Source organism: Erythrolamprus reginae, chromosome 1, assembly GCF_031021105.1.
Source record: "Erythrolamprus reginae isolate rEryReg1 chromosome 1, rEryReg1.hap1, whole genome shotgun sequence".
NCBI lineage: Eukaryota > Metazoa > Chordata > Lepidosauria > Squamata > Dipsadidae > Erythrolamprus > Erythrolamprus reginae.
The window spans coordinates 55,833,585-55,855,149 of NC_091950.1; positions in this window are offsets into that span (position 1 = coordinate 55,833,585).

Sequence of the window (21,565 nt, forward strand, 5' to 3'; positions counted from 1 at the left end):
TGTGTGTGTGTGTGTGTGTTGCTGTCAGCTTCTACACTACCAACTCCCCCAAGGCCTGTTACTATGTTGCAGAGAATTGCAGGCCCAACTTCATTATGGGGGAGAACGACAAACAGCTACAGAAAATCTTGAAGGTGGAAAAAAATCTTCCCTTCCAGGAAAGACAAATCCATGCTGGTTTGGGAGGCTAGTACATATGCCTTCCACACATTTCCTTGTATTTCCCTGCATTAACTGTCTGCTGTGCTTGATATTTTTTATTTTTGGTCCTTGAGGTGTGTGCTTGTATGTCTGTGTGATGATATGGATGGATTGGATAGAGTGAATGGAGTTGGAGTGACTAAACTGGGGAGGAATGAGAGACCCAGGGGCAAGAAATTGAGCCCCTTCTGCTGTTTAAACAGAAGCAGATTGGGGCTCTGTTATGACCCTCTGCCTGTTATGGATGGGAGGTGAAGTAGTGAGGGTGGGGGACCTCTGGGTAACTGAAGAGCCTGGGTATTGCAGTTATTAATTGGAGAGGTAGATATGGCAGGAGCCATGTAATAGGCCACTCCCGGGGAACTAGGATTTGCTGTTTCAAAGCGATTACTTGTCCCAGCCCCTTTGGTTCTAGTTCATTTGTATACCTGGTAACTTGGGTTGTCAGGGCCCTGGGCTCAAGTTGCTGTTGTTTAATGCCAGGTCTATTATTAACAAGGCACCCCTCATTCGGGACTTAATCTTGGAGGAGGGAGCTGACCTGGCATGTATAACTGAGACCTGGCTGGGCCAGGAGAGGGGTGTCACTCTCTCAGAGATGTGCCCAGATGGGTTTCAAGTACTGCATCAGCCATGACTCCAGGAAAGGGGTGGAGGAGTGGCAATTATTGCCCGCAAGAGTCTTCTTCCTCACAGAATCCCTGACCTGGAGATTGCTGGGTGTGAGTTTCTCCATTTGAAATTGTAATTTAAGCTATCATTGCGTACATTATATGTCACCTTTAAAATTCTTATTTTTAAGATATTAAAAAAAGTCATTTTGGATGAGATCTGTGGAAATAAGTAAGTAAGTAAGTAAGTAAGTAAGTAAGTAAGTAAGTAAGTAAGTAAGTAAGTAAACAAACAAATAAATGTGATAGAGTTCACCTATGTGGATTTTCCTCCTGAAACCACAAAAAATTCTTCACATGAAAGATGAAGCATACTTTCTCTTCTGATAAAGAAGACACCAATCATATCTTCTGTCCTAATATAAAGAAACATTTGTTTTTCTCTTATGAGGAACATTCATTCATTAAATGTTCCATCCAGAAAACATTTCCTTCTTCAGTGAAGGTGCTGAAAAGAATCAGACTGGAAAAAAAAGAAGAAATAAAATAGAATAGGAATTATTTGTGGGGGGAAAACACCCAGACTTGCATAATCATTCAATATGCATACTGTGGGAGAGTGAGGGAAACATAATGTCTTAAAAATAATTTGCATTGGAAATTTAAGATGTCTTATTGCAGTGGAGAAGACTGTAGTCAACAACAAAGAATAACCAGTCTACTAAGGTAACAACTCTTGATGGACAACAAAAGGCTTGTAGTTCTTCTTTCTGATGCTTTGGTATCCTTGAATGAAAGATGGCTTGAAATAGACAACCGTCCTCTCTAAAATAGATCACATGGTTAGCCTAAATAAGAGATGCAGCTTAAAAATTCCTAAAACCTTTTTGAGGAATTTGATAGAAATTACTACTCTCCTTCCAATTGGCTTTGAGATTCCTACCATTATCCTTTATTTATAATAGCAGAATAGGTAAATTCTAATTAACTCTTACAGAAGGTTTAGAGACTGCTGCTTGTTTGCGTCTTTTCTGCTACTCATCATGTGTGAATGGCCACCTAAGTGACAAGAGATTATTTTCCACTCCTGCCATGCAAAACTCTTTTACACAGACAAAACCTGATACCTTCTCTACTTGTGTTCAACTCATTTCCTTTCTTAATGCAGGCTACAACTATTCCTGACCTATCTAGATATTTAAGTAAAAGAAAGCAATTTACAAAGGCTGAAAATTGGAAAGAACTTGCAATCCCATTACTATTCCAGGTAAATATTTGATCCTCCTTTGTCATATAAAGTACACAAAATATCACAAAGCATAGGAGGGAACAATAAGCAGAGACAGATCATACACAGATTGATAGTACAAAAAGTCTTCGGAGAGGGGCGGCATACAAATCTAAATAATAAATAAATAAATAAAATAAATGTTGTAATTAGTAATAAAGGAAAAGGGTTCTCAGGAGTTGCCACAAAGAAGACGAAATCAAACTACAGTGGAACCCCGACATAAGAGCTGCTCTACTTAAGAGCAACTCGAGATAAGAGCTGGGAGGGGAGAGATATTTTTGTTCTACTTACAAGCCCAAATTCGAGATACAAGCGCCAAGGAGCTGTCTCCTGAAGCCAAACGCTAACTTCCGCGTTCGGCTTCAGGAGACAGCTGCGAAGCGGCGCGCGTGTTTTAAAAGGTTGCAGCCGGCCTGGGGGGCTCGGGGGGGGGTGCTTGCAGCTTTCTTTCTTGCTCTTTTTCTTTCTCTCTTTTACCTTCCCTTCCTCTATTTCTTCTTTTCTTTCTCCTTCCCACCTTCTTCCCTCCCTCCCTCCCTTCACTCATTCCTCTCTTACTCTCCCCTTTCATAAGTTTCCTTGCTTCCTTCCTCTGTTCCTGTCCCTTCCCCCTTTCTTTCTTTCTTTCTTTCTTTCTTTCTTGCTTTCTTTCTTGCTCTTTTTCTTTCTCTCTTTTACCTTCCCTTCCTCTATTTCTTCTTTTCTTTCTCCTTCCCACCTTCTTCCCTCCCTCCCTCCCTTCACTCATTCCTCTCTTACTCTCCCCTTTCATAAGTTTCCTTGCTTCCTTCCTCTGTTCCTGTCCCTTCCCTCTTTCCTTCCTTCCTTCCCACCCTCCGTCCATTCATTCACCCATTCCTCTCTTGATCGCTTAAAGCCGGTCCCTGGTGCAAAAAGGGTTGGGGACCTCTGTCCTACAGGATTGGGTGGCAGAGAAGTTGAACATATGTAAATTTAAAAGTTTAAGAAAGTTTACAAGTTAAGTGAAAGAAACTTCATTATTCATTTATATGTACATGTACATTTCTTCATTAAAAACATGTCTTTCTGCATAATTTAGACTAACTTTGTGAGTTTTTTGAGGCCTGGAACCAATTAAAATTATTTACATTAATTCCTATGGGGAAAAGTCGTTCGAGATAAGAGCTGCTCGACTTAAGAGCCCAGGTCCGGAACGAATTAAACTCGTATCTCAAGGTACCACTGTATTCTCCAAAGCACCTAAGGATAGAACAAGACGCAATGGGTGGAAACTAATCAAGGAGAGAAGCCACTTAGAACTAAGAAGAAATTTCGTGACAGAGAGAACAATTAATCAGTGGAACAATTTGCTTCCAGATGTTGTGAATGCGCCAACACTAGAAGTTTTTAAGATGTTGGACAACCATTTGTCTGAAGTGGTGTAGGTTTTCTTGCCTAAGTAGGTGGTTAGACTAGAAGACCTCCAAGATACTGTCCAACACAATTTATTAATATGTTGTCTGTCGCATTCTCTAGTTTCCTTGTGTATCCAATATTCACAGTCAACCTCTATACCTTTACTCTTTTTGTAGACAGACGAGAGTTTCCCAAAAGATAGAAGAAAGATATTATTGGAAATAAAGATAATTCTGGAGTCTAGCACTTTGTTTTGTCACATGACAACTTCCCTTTTTTAGAATAATAAAAATATTGTTCTAAAAGTATAGAAAGCCAAACAGGGCAGGAAGAGTATTTAGTACCCAGATACCTGCCTTGTCTTCTTCTTCTTCTTCTTCTTCTTCTTCTTCTTCTTCTTCTTCTTCTTCTTCTTCTTCTTCTTCTTCTTCTTCTCCTCCTCCTCCTCTTCCACTTCCTCTTCTGCTTCTGCTTCTGCTTTTTCTTCTTCTTTGAAACCAGGTTGCAACGCCTTGGTCTCTTCAGCCTTGAAAGACGGCATTTAAGGGGTGACTTGATCAAAGTGTATAAAATCATTCATGGGATAGAAAAGGTGGATGGAGAAAAATTCTTTTATCTATCACACAATACTAGGACAAGGGGGCACTCCCTAAAGCTCATAGGTAAGAAAGTGAGGACAAATCAAGGGAAATATTTCTTCACCAGAGGGTTGTTGGTTTATAGAATTCACTTCCAGAAGAGGTCATGACAGCTGTCAGCCTTGATAGCTTCAAGGCAGGATTAGACAGATTCATGGATGCCAAGTGTATCGGTGGTTATTGAAACGGATGTCCATGTCCTGCCTCTATGTTGGTTGAGGCAGGCAGGATTCCCTTGAGTACCATTTGTTGGAGGTCAAGGGAAAGGGAGGGTTTTGCCTTCTCTTTCTGCTCAAGATCCCCATGGACAATTGGTGGGCCACTGTGTGACACAGAATGCTGGACTTGATGGGCTTTGGCCTGATTCAGCATGCCTCTTCTTATGTTCTCTTCTTCTTCTTCTTCTTCTTCTTCTTCTTCTTCTTCTTCTTCTTCTTCTTCTTCTTCTTCTTCTTCTTCTTCTTCTCCTTCTTCCTCCTCCTCCTCCTCCTCCTTCTTCTTCCTCCTCCTCCTCCTCCTCTCCATCTCTCTCTTTCTCTCTGTGTGTGTGGGCATGTGGTGGTGGGGAGGTGGAATTAATGCTCCCCCAATATTGTTCCAAAGTAGTGAGACTTTTGATAAGCTACTTCCAAAATATAGCTCTGCGTGTATAGCACATTGCTTGACCTGACCATCAAGAGAACAACATTTAATATAATTTATTATTTGTAAAAGGGTTTGTGTCCAGCTGTTTTAAATAACCTTGCTCCTACTTAATATCTTGGTAGAGGGATTTGCAAAATCCATCTGGTCTAAAGATGCAGCTGCTATTCTGAGCAGAATAAAATATTTGCAGCCACTTCCATGGCTTTCTTTTAAAAAGATAATTTTTAATGTATTTGAATCACAAGGAACAAAACAAATTGATGCATCACCTACTGTACAACTAAGTCTTCATCATCATAGTTGGTGGTCTGGAAACTCTAGGCTAAAGGGGGATTTGGGCAGCCTAAAGTCCTTTTGACTTGAATAGGAACATGGGGCCAAATTAACAGCTCCAGAATCAGGCCTCACTGCAGAGAATGGTAGTATGTAAAACTAATTATCCTCCTATTGAGATTTCTCTACAGGCCAATCTTCACCCACCCCCCTCAGTCCCCTCAACAAACTTTTTTCATTAAGGTAATTAATTACTAGTCCTGAACTGGGGCTCTGTGATTAAGGTAGTGACTAAGATGTTAATACCAAGTGTAAACACCTGTGGTGTTCCTCCTAAGTATGGTTTTTCATAGGAACAGAAATAATGGCTCTAAGGAGAAAGGCTTAAATACTTGGCATTGGGCTTTGTGTCTGTGTGAGCATATACACCTGTAGTTCTAGTGGTCTTCAAGCATTTATGTCTTTGCTGTGACATGCCCTAAAACATTCATTTATACAGTTTGATTTCTTTATATGACTGCTAGCTTAAGTTACTTCTCTGAAAAGTAAGAGAGAAATTGGTTAGAGGGAACAGAAGGGGGAGAGGAGCAAGCAATATATTAGAAACTTGAGTAGGTGCCCCGGTTTGTCCATCAGTCTTGGCATCATTTTATTTATACATTTTCTAAAGGATTAGGCATAATCAGTTCCAGAGGATGGGCTCAGGAGCATTGGCTGCATCTATTTTCTTGGCAACCACTATAAAAATGTTATGCCATCTCATAGTGCTGATCTTTGTGCTGCGGCTTGAAGGAGACAGTGTTAATGTTTTAAATTCAGTGGCAGCATTAGTTAATCTATTCCATGTTGTTATAGACTAAACGAAAAAAGAAAAAGAATATCCCCAATCCCACAAGGTTTAATTTGAGACAGAGAAAGGAAACAAGGGTTAGGCTCTAAATTTTATGCTAAGACCTCATCCTCAAATATATGAAGGGTAATGTTTGAGTAAGTGCAAAATTGATTTTAGTGTGTATGGGGGGAGGTCTAGATCTCTATATTGGGCATACAGAAATCTGTCAGATTTACTTTTGTAAAACATAGTTCTCTGATGTTGGGATTGGATTATGATAGAAATACAGTGTATTGTTATTGCTTTTATTTGTGATGTTTTACATGTTATGCCTTTTTAAAAAATTTAAACTTGGAGTAAGATGTCATTTTACATGTGTCTCTATATTGAAGAAAGTTGGAAGTTATTTTTCCCCATAACAGTATATGGTTGCATACGAGAGAGATTATTTCTGATCTACAGAATGTTCTGACTTTGAGTTTTCTTTGCACATGTACTCAAAGAGGATACAATTCTTCCTGTGATAGAAATAAGTTAACCTGCATTCCAATTAAACCAAGGTATGAAAGCAAATAATATTTTTATTTGAGAGAGTTTTAAAATCAGCAAGCAAGTTGGAAAAAAACAGAGACAAGATTTTCTTTAAAGAAACATGTATGTACGTATGTATGTATGTATGTACATATATATATACACACACATGTTTTCTGTCAAATTTCATTATCAGCAAAAATGTTACATATATGTGTGTGTGTATGATGTGTATGTTTATGTATATGATCATTTCACCAAGTAGGCAATATTTGTATCTTTATTCTGAGGAATGATTAGTTCTTTACATGGCATTTGACTAAATAAATGTTACTGTTGACTGAAATAATGTAATTTTCATATCTAAAACCACGAGAGAAAGAAGCATGTCTATTTCATTTGGACTTGCTGAAACTCAATCTACAGGAAAAGATTTTATAACAGAATTGGAGCTTAAATTTCATTTGCTGATTTAATAAAAACTAACAGGATGGATTTGGGGATATTTCATTAATCTTTCTTTCCTTTCAGTGAAAAGGAAATTAAGTTCAATCTAGTTCAAACTCAGCTTCACCATTCTACAATAGTCTGCCAATGTCCATTTTCTCTCTGGCAAGTTGAAACCTAATTAGTCACAGAAAATTCTTCCCTGATCCTGTCACTCCTATGCAGGCTAAGATTGAACTGTAGACAAAGGATTCCAAGGCAGAGTTGCTTGGCTTTGCTTCTTTGTTAATGTACATGCCTTTTTATGCAAAATCTCCTGGGCTTATCTGGAAGCAATAAATACACATGCAACAGTATAATTGCATACAAGTTCAGCTTCTATTCTTTATAATCTGTAACAGTAACTCCTGGATTTACTGTTTAGAGCACAAGAAAAAGAAGGAAGAATATAGGTGAGATCTAGAGGTGGGTTCTATAGAACCAGTAGTGGGAATTTTGCCCCACTTGTCAAACTGGCAGCCATGACTGACTGAACACCCCTCAAACCGGATCTCTCAGCAGCGCCATAGGTGCTACCAGGGATGGGCTCCTACGGGTACGGTCAGGAACACAGTACCGGTAGCAAAATTTGGAGCTCCACCCCAGAGCACCCAATCTGCACTGACAGATGTTGAAACAAAATGCATAAGCCACACCCACAGTGTGGTATTAAAAATTTTGGTAGCCCATCACTGGGTGCTACCATCTTGTTTTTTGCTTCTGCACATGCACAGAAGCTGGTGTTTTAGCACTGTGATTGTGGTGCAAATCGCCCACACGCCCATGCGGTTTGTGAGGAAGCGAACCAGCAGTGAGGTAAGCCAGAACCCACCCCTGGTGAGATCAATGGATTCAAATCTAGGTAGATAAATAGTACTGGTTGTTGGTGAATTTGTTTTAATATCCCCACCTCCTTTAAAACCAAATAGTGGTTCTGGTTATGAGATAATTATCAGCTGGACATAAGATGAAATCTGGGGAAGAAAACTGTAGTTCCTTGAGCAAGAGGGAGACTCCAAATTATGTCTGCTGGCTAACTAGACTCCAAAAGTCATATTTATTTATTTATTTTGTCCAATACACAATGAAGTTTAAAGAGATATCATAGAGAAGATATATGAGACATAGGAGGGACTATAGGACAGGGGATGGAAGGCACTCTAGTGCACTTATGTACGCCGCTTACTGATCTCTTAGGAATCTGGAGAGGTCAACTGTGGATAATCTAATGGTAAAGTGTTGTGGGTTAGGCGCAGCAGGTAGAGTGCTGTACTGCAGGCCACTGAAGCTGACTGTAGATCTGTAGGTCAGTGGTTCAAATCTCATCACCAGCTCAAGGTTGACTCAGCCTTCCTTCTGAGGTGGGTAAAATGAGGACCCGGATTGTGGGGGCAATATGCTGGCTCAGTTAAAAAGTGTTATTGCTAACATGTTGTAAGCCACCCTGAGTCTAAGGAGAAGGGCGGCATAAAAATCGAATAAATAAATAAGATACTACAGAGTTCAGTAATGAGTTCCATGCTTCAACAACTTGATTACTAAAGTCGTATTTTTTACAGTCAAGTTTGGAGCGGTTAATATTAAGCTTGAATCTGTTGTGTGCTCTTGTGTTGTTATGATTGAAGCTGAAGTAGTCTTTGATAGGTAGGACATTGCAGCATATGATCTTGTGGGCAATACTTAGATCATGTTTAAGGCGTCATAGTTCTAAGCTTTCAAGACCCAGGATTGTAAGTCTAGTTTCATAGGGAATTCTGTTTCAGGTAGAGGAGTGAAGAGCTCTTCTGGTGAAGTATCTTTGGACATTTTCGAGGGTGTTAATGTCAGAAATGTGGTATGGGTTCTAAACAGATGAGCTGTATTCTATGATGGGTTTGGCGAAAGTTTTGTAAACTCTGGTAAGTAGTGTGAGATTTCCAGAGCAGAAGATAGGTAGGATTAGATTAATAACTCTTGAGACGATTTACGGAAATGGCACTATGAGAACATGCGCTGATGATTCTAGGTTGGATTTGAAAGCAAGGTCAATTCCTGGCAGATCAATTCATGTTTGCCACCCCAAGACTGCAATCAAAACATATTAAGTTCTCACAGGGATACCTTTATGTACACTACCTAAGGCTAGTTCATTTAATCTGGAAACCACATCTCTTCAATTTATTTATCAAAAATTATGTCAGATGTATATATGCTATGAAGCCTAATGAATAATAGCTATTTGCCAGACATGTCATTATGTTTCAATATCAGGCCAGGGATACTTAATATTATTGTTACAAATTGAGCTCACAATAATTCTCTTTTGAAGCCAATGCTATATTACTGGTGGGAAAAGGACAAAACAAATTGTCATTGGGTAGAAGCCGGTTCACATTCAATCCTTCTCATTGACAGTTATATTGTGTTATATACAATATGATTTTTCACAAGAATATTGATTTTTCACAAGAATATTGACAGTTATATTGTGTTATATACAATATGATTTTTCACAAGAATATTGATATTTGCATAATGAAATGGGCAATTTCCTCCTATACAATGCATAAATTATATGGATTAAGGCTGATTTCATTCACATACTAGCTACTAGTTTGTACTAAAACTGGATTGCATAGAAAAAGGTAAACCAGAGATACCAGTTAAAAGAAGTATTTCTTGACTGAATCCTACAATAGCAGCTATAACAGCACTTATCACATAGCACTGGAGCCCTCTAAAGATGTAATCAGAAACTTTGTGTAATGTCCCAGTTTGCATACAGTTTGGTGGGTGACTTTGTGAAGCAGATGTTTTTGGTGCCAGCCATCTCCACCTCATTCATTCATTCACTCACTCACTCACTCACTCACTCACTCACTCACTCACTCACTCACTCACTCATTCATTCATTCATTCATTCATTCAGTTTACAGAGCTGTTCATTTCACAGCAATAGCTCTGGACAGTGTACAAAAATTAAAACATAACAGATCATAACACTTAAAATTCATTACATCCAATTCAACAATAACCCTCCAAACAAAAACTTCATTATCAAAAGAGCTCTGCTAGCCTTTAAAGCCTTATGAAATGCTAATAGGGTTGGATCTCTGAGAAGTTTTCCAAAGGGCAAATATGCCCACAGAGAAGGCATTACTCCAAAGTCTAGGAAAATGGCACTATCTAATGGATGGCACCAGTGAAGGGCTACCCATTTTTTTTACTACCACACTGTTTCTTTCAACATCTTTCAGTGCAAATTGGGTGCTCTGGGGTGGAGCTCCATTTTTGCAGCCCACCCCTGGATGGGACCCAAAATACATCCTTCCTGCTAGATTGGGTGCGGTAGGCAGAATCAATGGCAAAATAGCCTGTTATCTAGGCCTTCTTAAGTGATAACAGGACCATGAATAATAGCTAGGAACCTACTGGGAGCCAATGCAGTTTGCAGAGCAGAGTTGTTCAAGCACATTGAGAGCTTGAGACATACCAGAATTTGCCCATACCACTGTATTCTGGACTAGCTGTGGCTTCTGATACTTTTCAAGGGCAGTCCCATTTAGAGTATGTTACAGTATTCCAAGCAGGAATAAGGCATCAATCACTGTAAGAAGGTCCTCATGATTCAGAAAAGGGCACAATTGGTGCCCAAGCTGAATCTGTGACCCTCTTCCCCATACACCTTGCTATCCTTTGATCTTCATGCAGAAACCAACAGGTTCTCTTGGTTCTCTCACTGATTCTGTCTGGGGAAGTGCATTTCCAATCCAGGTTAAGGATGGAAAATCTGCACAATTGGATAGCCTTAAAACCCACATCCACTGAGTCTCACCAGAGTTCAGCTGAAGCCTCTTCTGTGAGTATTGGAACTGGGCCTAAGTAGCATCACTTGTGGGCCCATAGCAGAGTTTTATCACCACACTAATATTACTGCACCCACCGACAATAAATTACCTCCTAGAAACTAGAAGAGAGTAGAGTCCTAATACATCCTGCAAAGCAGAGATCTCCTGGATCACTTCTTTCCAACTGGCTGTAGAACAAGGGTCCCAGTTTTTTTGATTCCACAAGCCACCAGCAGCTGTGGCCTTGATGGCAGGGGAGATAGTTTTGCATGTTCAATCTAAATCCTGTGCAGGCGCAAAAGAAGCTTCATGCACTTGCTCACTGCTTCAGCAAGTCCCAGCCCAGTAGCAGTCCACAGCCTGGAGTTGGGGACCCCTGCTCTAGAGAAAGGAGAACCATTGTAACACAAATTTCCCACTGCTAATTCCCTGAGCCAGTCCAGAAGGATACTGTTAGATTGAATAGCTGTTGCCTCGCGTGTTGGGTTGTGCACCCTCATTGCCAATGTTAAATCGAGTAAACAGAGCTGGATACGTTGTAGTTGTAATCAGGTTTAATCGGTACAAGATGAAACGCCAGCAACTATTCACATTCAGACTTTGCAGCAAAAGATGCACGCGAAATAAACCGGCACCTTTTATATATGCAGTTAAACGGTGGAGGCATGGCTTGACAGCCATTTGAAATTAGCACCTGTACTGTTACCCAATCAGCGGTTAGCATTCAAATCACAGCGGACAGAACAGATACTATGATCAATGGTATTCAAAGCCACTGAAAAGATCAAGGAGGATCATGATGGATGCATCACTTCCATCCCGAGTCTGTCAAAAGTCATCCATAAATATGGTCAATGCCACCTCAGTGGCATTGGCCTGAATCCTGACTAAAAGGAGTTCATATAACCTGCTTCTTCCAGGGTCCTTTGGAGCTATAAGGCAGCCATCTTCTCAACAATCTTCCCCCTAAAAGAGATGGTTGGAGACTGGACAAAAATTGTCTACATCTTGTTGTGGTTAGCTCTGGCCCTGCTCCTGCCCCAAGGACTGTGGATGTGGGGGAGACATCCACATGCTGCAGGCCTGTTTTGCCCCCCCGGTGGAATCTGCTGATGAAGGCTCCTCTGACCAAGAAGACATGAGTGACAGGGAGGAGGAGAGTGTGGCAGACAGCTCAGAAGGAGATCAATTATCTAGCTCCTCCTTGGATTCAGAACAAGAGTTAATGATACAGCCACACATGCAGAGAGCGATGCATAGGCAACAACAACTGAGAGATTATTATCAAAGAAAATGAGGCCACCTGTGGTTGGGTGGGGCTGTGGTAATTAGTGAGGCTGATATAAATAGCAGCCTGTGGGTTTGGCCATTGTGGAGGATTATCTGATCGTTGTGTTTCGTGACTGCTTTACTGACTTGGACTTTTTGTGTGCTGATTTTTCCCCACTTTGTAACTAAACCAGAGCAAAGTGTGTTTCACTTTGTGAAAGAAGAAGGACTATGAATTGCCTCACACTGCAAGCTAAGTATCACAGAACTGATAAGGGACTTGTACAAATTACCAGTTTGTGTGGAGACGAGTGCTCTTGGCTATACCAAAAAAGGGCTTGGTTTAAGTGAATTTTCATTATAAAGAACATTGTTTTGAATTTTCAAACATGTGTGTGTCTGAAATTTGTACCTGTGAATTTTTGGGAGGATTCTACCAGAGAGCCCGACAGAACACATCTCAGTGGTGCCCTCTTTCAGAAGGGACAGAACTTCAAAAACATGCACCCATTTTGGGTCGTGAGCCACTTTTAAACAGGGAAATCCAGTTCAGTGTTTTATCAGTTTTAGAGATTTTAAAGTTCCACAGATTTCCAGCCTGGTCTTTATACTTTGTGGAAATGCTTGGGAACCACATCTCTGTGCCACAGTTTGGTTACTTAGAATGTAGTATTTACTTTGTTAATTTATTTTGTTTTTGTGCTAGATATTTTTATACTCTCAAGCCTGTGCTCTATCATTCTGCATTGAGCCGTCTCTTAATATATTTGAGTTTTTCAATGTTTATGGTTCTGATGCTGTATTTTCTTCTAGTTTATTTAATGTATTTTTGTGTCTGCCTTTAATGTTAAAAATAAATATATTTAATTGGATTTAATTGTACTATATTGCCTTTCGCATTTAGGAATTTTGTAAGGACTAAAGAGGGACAACAAGCTAAGCCAGTAAGTAAATAAATAAATATTCTCAATTACAGACATAAATTAAGAGTATATCTGTATCCTTCAAAATGTGAAATGAACACCCACTAGGATATAGTAAATATCTTCCACTTACAACACATCATCATTAATCAACTAAATTACATAGAGGTGACTTAGCGTTTTTTCTTTTTCCCCTTCTTTTTTTAAAAAAACTTTACATGTCTAGCGAATGCGAACAGGCAGAACCAATGCAGCAAATTAGATGGGGCAGTGACCTTGTTGATTTGTCATTTTCCATTTGTTTTATATTGAGTGTAGGCACTCAGGAGACTTCTGCTTCTTTGGAAATCCTAGACTTTCACTGTAAACAACTTCCAGAGGGGATGGTTCTGCTCTATTTAGGCAGAAAGCCTCTAGCCCATGACATGATCTACCCACCCCCACTCTCTCCTACAAGCAGAATCACTGTAACACCAGCACTGTTACTTTCTGTATTTCTCCTGTTAAATATGAATAATTATCTAGAGCAGTGTTTCCCAACCTTGGCAACTTGAAGATATTTGGACTTCAACTCCCAGAATTCCCCAGGCAGCAAATGGCTGGGGAATTCTGGGAGTTGAAGTCCAGATATCTTCAAATTGCCAAGGTTGGGAAACATTGATCTAGAGGACTGAAATCCAGATTATTTCTATATATTATGGAATATTCTACACAATGTAAAAACAAACTTAAGTCTCAGTCCATTCCTGGGAAGCAAAAAGCATTGATGGGATGAACTCCATTATTTCTTAGAATTGTTTGTGGCAGAGTGGCTTACAAATATAATCAAGCCCACCAATTATTACTCCTTACTGCATTTTCATGTTGGGACAAATGACAAAGCAAAGATCTTGAAACAATCTCGAGGGATTATGAGCATCTAGGTAGGAAAGCCAAAGAGTTAGAAGTGCAGCGATGGTCCCATCTGTACTTCCAATGGAAGGTCAACATCCAATAAGAGAATGGTATAAAAATAAAAAGCCAACCTTCTTGAATGCATTTCATTGGAGAGAAAAGAAATGACATTTCTATAGGTGTATACTACAGGCCACCAACCAACCAAAGGAAATTGATGAACTTTAGATAAACCAGTTAGCTAAGATATGCAAGAAGCACACCACTGTTGTAATGGGGGACTAATTAACCTGACATTAACTGGGAGACAAAATTTACAGCAAGTGGGAGATAAAACAACTATTGTTGTTAGCCGCCCTGAGTCTACGGAGAGGGGCGGCATACAAATCTAATAAATAAACAACTAAAATAAAATAAAATAAAATAAAATAAAATAAAATAAAATAAAATAAAATAAAATAAAATAAAATAAAATAAAATAAAATAAAATAAAATAAAATAAAATAAAATAAAATAAAATAAAATAAAATAAAATAAAATAAAATAAAATAAAATAAAATAAAATAAAATAAAATAAAATAAATAAAATAAAATAAAATAAAATAAAATAAAATAAAATAAAATAAAATAAAATAAAATAAAATAAAATAAAATAAAATAAAATAAAATAAAATAAAATAAAATAAAATAAAATAAAATAAAATAAAATAAAATTAAATAAAATAAAATAAAATTAAATTAAATTAAATTAAATTAAATTAAATTAAATTAAATTAAATTAAATTAAATAAAATAAAATTAAATTAAATTAAATTAAATTAAATTAAATTAAATTAAATTAAATTAAATTAAATTAAATTAAATTAAATTAAATTAAATTAAATTAAATTAAATTAAATTAAATTAAATTAAATTAAATTAAATTAAATTAAATTAAATTAAATTAAATTAAATTAAATTAAATTAAATTAAATTAAATTAAATTAAATTAAATTAAATTAAATTAAATTAAATTAATTAGAAAGAAAGAAAGAAAGAAAGAAAGAAATGAAATGAAATGAAATGAAATGAAATGAAATGAAATGAAATGAAATAATAAAATAAAATAATTTCTAATATCCCTCATTGGCACCTTGGTGACCCAAAAAAACAGAGGAGGGAACTAGACAGTCTGAACTTACCAATAGAAATGAAATGAAATTCTAGACAGGGTAGAAGTTGTAGGAACCCTGGGGGAGAGTGACCATGTCAGAATAGAATTCAGCATAATGCAAGCACAAGTAACTCAACCAAGATAAACTACCAGTATATTTTAGACTTAAGAGAGATGGCTTCAGTAAACTAAGAGAGGATATTAGGAAAGATTCCATGGGTGGAAATCCTAAAAAGAAAAACAATTCATGATGATTGGGAAACTCTGAAAACCAGATCATAAAAGCCCAATCAAACACAATATCGCAAAGAAACAAAAACAGGAGATCCCAGATAATGGGATCTGCATTAAAAATTGACAAACTGAGAGAGAGAAAAGGACAAGTATAAAAAAATGGAAAGAACAGAATACCAGCAAATAGCCCAAATCTGCAAGGATAGAATCATGAAAGCTAAGGTTCTAGAACAGGGGCGTCAAACTTGCAGCATCATGTTGTCATCATGTGATGCATTGTGACTTTTCTCCCCTTCGCTAAACCAGGGCTGGGCATGGCCAGCATGTGACACATCTGGCCCACAGGCCGCACATTTGAAATCCCTGCTCTAGAATGAACTAAGATTTGTAATAAATACAAAAAGTAACAACAAAAAGGTTTCTTTACGTATGTAAAGAACAAGAAAAAAGTCAAGAAAAGGATCAGTGTGCAAATGGGAGAAATTGGCAAGAAGTGACAGAAAGCACTCAGCATGTAGTCTGCAATGGAACTACATTTACATGGAGGAGAGCATGCAGTGGAGTATCTTAAGGTTCTTTTTGGGGGCTAATGCTGTTCAACATCTTCATAAATAATCTAGATGAGATGCTATAAGGAGAGCTCATCAAATTTGCAGATGACATCACGCTGGGGAAATTACTAACAATTTACATTCAGAACCATCTACTAAATCTGCACTTCTATTCTACTAGTTTTTCTCATCATTCCTATCACCTATTTCCTCCCATGTTGACTGTATGACTGTAACTTGTTGCCTATATCCTAAGATTTTTATTAATATTGCTTCTTCATTGCTTATTTGACCCCTATGACAATCATTAAGTGTTGTACCACATGATTCTTGACAATTATTATTATTATTATTATTATTATTATTATTATTTATTAGATTTGTATGCCGCCCCGAGTCTACGGAGAGGGGTGGCATACAAATCTAATAAATAATAATAATAATTTTTAAAATGTATATTTTATTTTATGTACGCTGAGAGTATAGCACCAAGACAAATTCCTTGTGTGTCCAATCACACTTGGCCAATAAAATTCTATTCTATTCTATCTTTGCAGACTTCAGCTTTGGTCCCTTGCTAACAAAATGCAGTTCGATGGTGAGAGAAACAAGAGCTTGCACATAGGCAGGAAAAATCAAATGCACAGGTGTAGAAAATCTTCTGTTAAAAAACTTCTGCTGGATCAACAGAAGTAACTGGAAGAGGAATTAGTATTAACAAAGGGCATTAACTGCGTCAACAGAGGGATAGAATCAAGATCATGTGAAATGTTAATACCACTTCATAAGGTGTTGGTAAGGCCACACTCAAAACACTGCATTCAGTTTTAGTTGCCACAATACAAAAATGATGTTGAGACTATAGAAAGAGTACAGAGAAGAGCAACAAAGATAATTGGGGGACTGATGATTAGCATCTGAGGCAGGAATGGGCAACAGGCGGGACGGTATGGAACGCCGCTAGCCATACATGTGCCGAGCATGTGCTGTGCATGCACCGTGCATGTGAGATTTGGCTTCTGCACATGTGCAGAAGCATAATAATAATAATAATAATAATAATAATAATAATAATAATAATTTATTAGATTTGTATGCCGCCCCTCTCCGAAGACTCGGGCCGGCTCAGAACAACGATAAAAACAATATTATACTGGCACAAATCTAATATTTAAAAAAACCTAAAAACCCTATCATAATTAAAAACCAAACAGCACATACATACCAAACCTAAATTATAATAAGCCTGGGGGAAAGGTGTCTCAAATCCCCCATGCCTGGCGGTATAGGTGGGTCTTAAGTAGTTTACGGAAGACAAGGAGGGTGGGAGCAGTTCTAATCTCCGGGGGGAGTTGATTGCAGAGGGCCGGGGCCACCACAGAGAAGGCTCTTCCCCTAGGGCCCGCTAGACGGCATTGTTTAGTCGACGGGACCCAGAGAAGGCCAACTCTGTGGGACCTTATCGGCCGCTGGGATTCGTGCGGTAGCAGGCGGTTCCGGAGGTACTCTGGTCCAATGCCATGTAGGGCTTTAAATGTCATGACCAACACTCATGAATCTCACCGCCAAGGCCATCAGCAACAGTGTCCCCCACTAGGTGGGTCCAGAGAGTGTGGTGCTCATCTGGTGAGCATGGGGCGCCTCTGCCATTGCTGCCATTGGGGCTGGTCAGTGGCCATGGGGCTGGGTCCTGCGAGGCACAGTGGTGATCAGTCCTGTCTAGGAGCCCGTCAGCCAGCAGGAAGAAGTCCTCCAGGATGGGGCATGTGGGCGGGTGCGGCTGGCAGCGGGCAGCTACATCGACCACCTCTCTGAGCTGCTCAGCCAGGAGATATGCTCACCATCCAACCTTCTCAAGCCGCCCCGCCTCTGAAAGCAACCCTGAAGCACCCCAGCCATTGCCCATGGCAACAGTTGCAGCTGCCCCTTTCCAGACTTTGGCCCCACTTTCCCACGGCCCTCCTTATGCCTCTGCCCGGCCAAGGACGGCCTGGGCTGCAGCAGCGCTTCTCCGGTCTCCTCCCTGGATTCCTGCGGCTCCTTGATGGGCGGGCCATTACATTGGCCACCTCTCCAAGCTGCTCGGCCAGGAGACGAATCAGAAAAGTCATCCTTGGTCTATTTTTATGTGAGATGAGTTTGTTTATTATTTGTTTGTTTGTTTGTTTGTTCAATTTCTATGCTGTCCTTCTCCTGAGTCTCAGGGCAGCTTACAGCATAATAGAAATCTACCCAAAACTGTATTCTTTTAAAAAAAAAAAACATAGTTAAAACTACACAAACAGGTCCATGTGTCATACATCTGACTGGGTGGGGTAAGATGTCAAGTTTCAATGGCCCCAGGCCTGCTGGCAGAGGTGAGTCTTAAAAGCTTTGTGGAAGGTAGGAGAATGAGAGCAGTACGAATCTCTGGGAGGAGCTCATTCCAAAGGGCCGGGGCAGCCACAGAGAAGACTCTTCCCCTAAGCCCCTCCAGATGACACTGTCTGGCTGATGGGACCTGCAGAAGGTCAGCTCTGTGGGAACTGATTGGCCGCTGGGATGTATGAGACAGAAGACAGTAAGTAATCTGGTCCCATGTCATGTGGAGCTTTATAGGTCATAACATAAATCTCCACCTATTTTTTGGAGAGAAAAAATTGTGATATAACACTTAACAAAATCCAATCCATCCAGTACATGCCAGTTGAATACTTCTACTCAGATACTTTTATCTGAATATGGAAGGAAGACGTTCACCATATTGTGAGCAGGTATATATCGAAGTCATAAACTAAGTAGAGTTTTTATACATAAAACAACGTTAAAGGGCTAGGTGAATAGATTATTCAAGTAACATAAGACCATTTTTCAGTTTGCTCCAGATGTACCTGAGACCAAACAAAGTAAAATATGCAGTTTTGTCTGACATTTTGCACAGTCTTTTGATTGCTGGTTGGCTGTCCATCACTCAATTTCCTGAGCAATTGAATAGCTGACTATTTTCTCAAGAAAATAAGTCAGAGCAAATTCTCAGATGGTCATTTTTGGAAATTACTATGATCACTATGCATATATAAATGCTTTCCTTGAGTTAACAGCAGCTTCTCTTAAGGGCATAATTCTCACCCTTGGTGGTGATTAAACTTTAAAATTCTGGCATCTTAACAACTGGCCTTCATGGAGGTTTCAAATTGCCTGTCATTGAAAAGAAAGAGCAAGAGCTTTGACACCAAGCAATTATTTGGCCATTAGAAAGATTATTCACCAAAGATAAAGCGATGGCATGCGTATTCGTGTCTCAGAAAGTCAGCGATTGATTTACATGTGTCTACTGTTCTTCACTATAAGTTTCCTTTTCAATTTCCATCTGTAGGAAATGTAGCAAAGCTAAAATTTAAGCCTTCACAATGAAATGGCATCTTGGCAACAGTGATTAACATTCTGTTTGGCTTTTGCACATTTAATGATCAAACATGTCTGCTGGATTCAAAGCCGACATTTCTTAGTAGACTTTGAGATGTAATTTATTTCCTAGGATGAATCTGTGCATATGTACACATATTCACACACACACACACGCTATGCAAAGCAGAAAAGATAAGACCAGTGCCATTTGCAATTTTAATTTTCATTAAGAAGGAGAGTTATGCATCTGTTTAACTTATCTGCTCCAGATCCTAGGAGCTGTAGCTCCAACTATATCATGGGATCAGCCGGCTTGAAGAAGGTAGTGTAATATTCTCTATATTCAATATTCTTAACCAGGTACAGATCTAGCCAGTGCATTCATTACTCATTGTTTTAATCTCTGGAATCACCAAAAGTCTACGGAGAGGGGCGGCATACAAATCTAATAAATAAATGAATAAATAAATAAATAAATTCAAAATCTCTTTCAGTGTAGAAGTAATGAGAGTAGCAACCTATACGCCAATCATATTGCTTTGTCTTTTCTCCTAATGCTTATTATCTTAGGAACTTCAAAAGGTACAAGACGACTGTCAGGGAAAGAAAAACAACAACTTTGATCTATTTCATTCAAGTAGAATCCCTCATTTTAGATGATTGAGTCTCCATTGACATATAACAAAGCTTTTAGGGGGGAAACCCCTGAAGTTGGTGTGGCAAGGATTGGTACATTCCCAAAACTCTCTGACTTTCTGTTTAAAGTCATTTTGCTCTGACTGATGTAGTTGCTTGGTTGAACAATGAAACATCTCAGATTAACAAAGCGTGGTCCCCCAAATGAGACAATGGTGTGTTGTATGTACCATCTTGAGCTCTTCAAGAACAGGCAGAGTATAAATGTAACAAATAAAATTGTTGGCCATGTTATTTATTTCTTTTAAATAAAAGGTTTAGACCCCTGGTTCCCGACATGGGGTCCTTGCCCCACAGGGGGGCAATTTGATTTTTAATAGAGGCAATTGGAACTTTGTTTAAACCACCTTGATGGCCTTTTTAGGCTTCCTCCTAAAGGAGTTCACTTTTTGAATAGTAAGACTTATATGTCATGGGGGGGGGGGCATGAGGATATTAGAGATGCTTAGGTGGGGCATGGGCAAAAAAAGGTTGGGAACCATTGGTTTAGACTAACTTCCCCTCAGGTCAAAATCCTCCAGGTATATTGAGATTGCACCTCCACTTGGTCCATATCTCCAGCATTTTTGAGGGTTTAGAAAGATTAACTAACCCTTATAGTTTTTCATTAGACTAATATGGAACAGAAACAATTATTTAGGAAAAGGTACCGTATTTTTCAGAGTATAAGATGCACCAGAATATAAGACTCACCTTAGTTTTGGAGAGGAAAACAGGGAAAAGAATATGCTTACTAGGTATTCATCTGGCTAGCATCTTTAGTCTGGTAAGCTTCAGCACATTATTTTATCCCCTGGTTAAGGGCTTAAAAAATTATTTTGAGTGAGTAACAAATAACAAGTAACAAGCAGCAAGCTTGCAAACCAGTAAGAACTGGGAACATCATTAGCACCTGGAAAGAAACAGTCTGGGGAAGTATAGCAATGGCAAAAACCCTGCAAAGACTTAGGGCTTGGAAAACATTCTTCTTTGCAGAGAGTAATAATGAAAGAGCTGGGAACATTGTTAACACCTGGTTAGAGCTGAAAAAACATCTGGAGCAAGTAAAGCAGTGAAAAAATACCCTACAAAGACAATGTTTGGAAAACATTCTTCAGATAGTAGCAATGAAAGCCGGTAAAAGCTGGGAACGTTGTTAGCGCCTAGTTAGGGCTGGAAAGAAACATTTGGAGCAAATAGAGAATGTGTATGGGGGGGAAATCAAAGATAGAGTTTGGAAAACATTCTTTGCAGAGAGTAACAATGAAAGAGCTTGCAAACTGGTAAGAGCTGGGAACATCATTAGCACCTGGTTAGGGCTGGAAACAAACTTACTCAAAGCAAGTTAGAGCAATGAAAAAAACCCTGCAAAGACTTAGGGCTTGGAAAACATTCTTTGCAGAGAGAAACAATGAAAGAGCCTGCAAGGTAAGAACTAGGAAGATCGTTGGCAGCTAGTTAGGGCTGGGGGGAAAAGCCACCTATATTCAAAGTATAAAAGGCACCCAAATTATCAGCCTCTTTTAGGGAGGGAAAAGGTGTATCGTATACACTGAAAAATATGATATGTTCCGCACTTTTGAAAATCTTTTCTTAACAGCAGAATGTAATTTTAAGCCAAGTATCCTATATACCACTTTGTTTTCTTCTTGAGTTACATGATACCTTTTCCCTTATTTTTCCTCTCTTTCTGGATTATCACTGAATTGTCCTTTGCAACAGACCGTCTCATTTATCAATCCAAGGCAATCAGCAAGAATTTAGCAC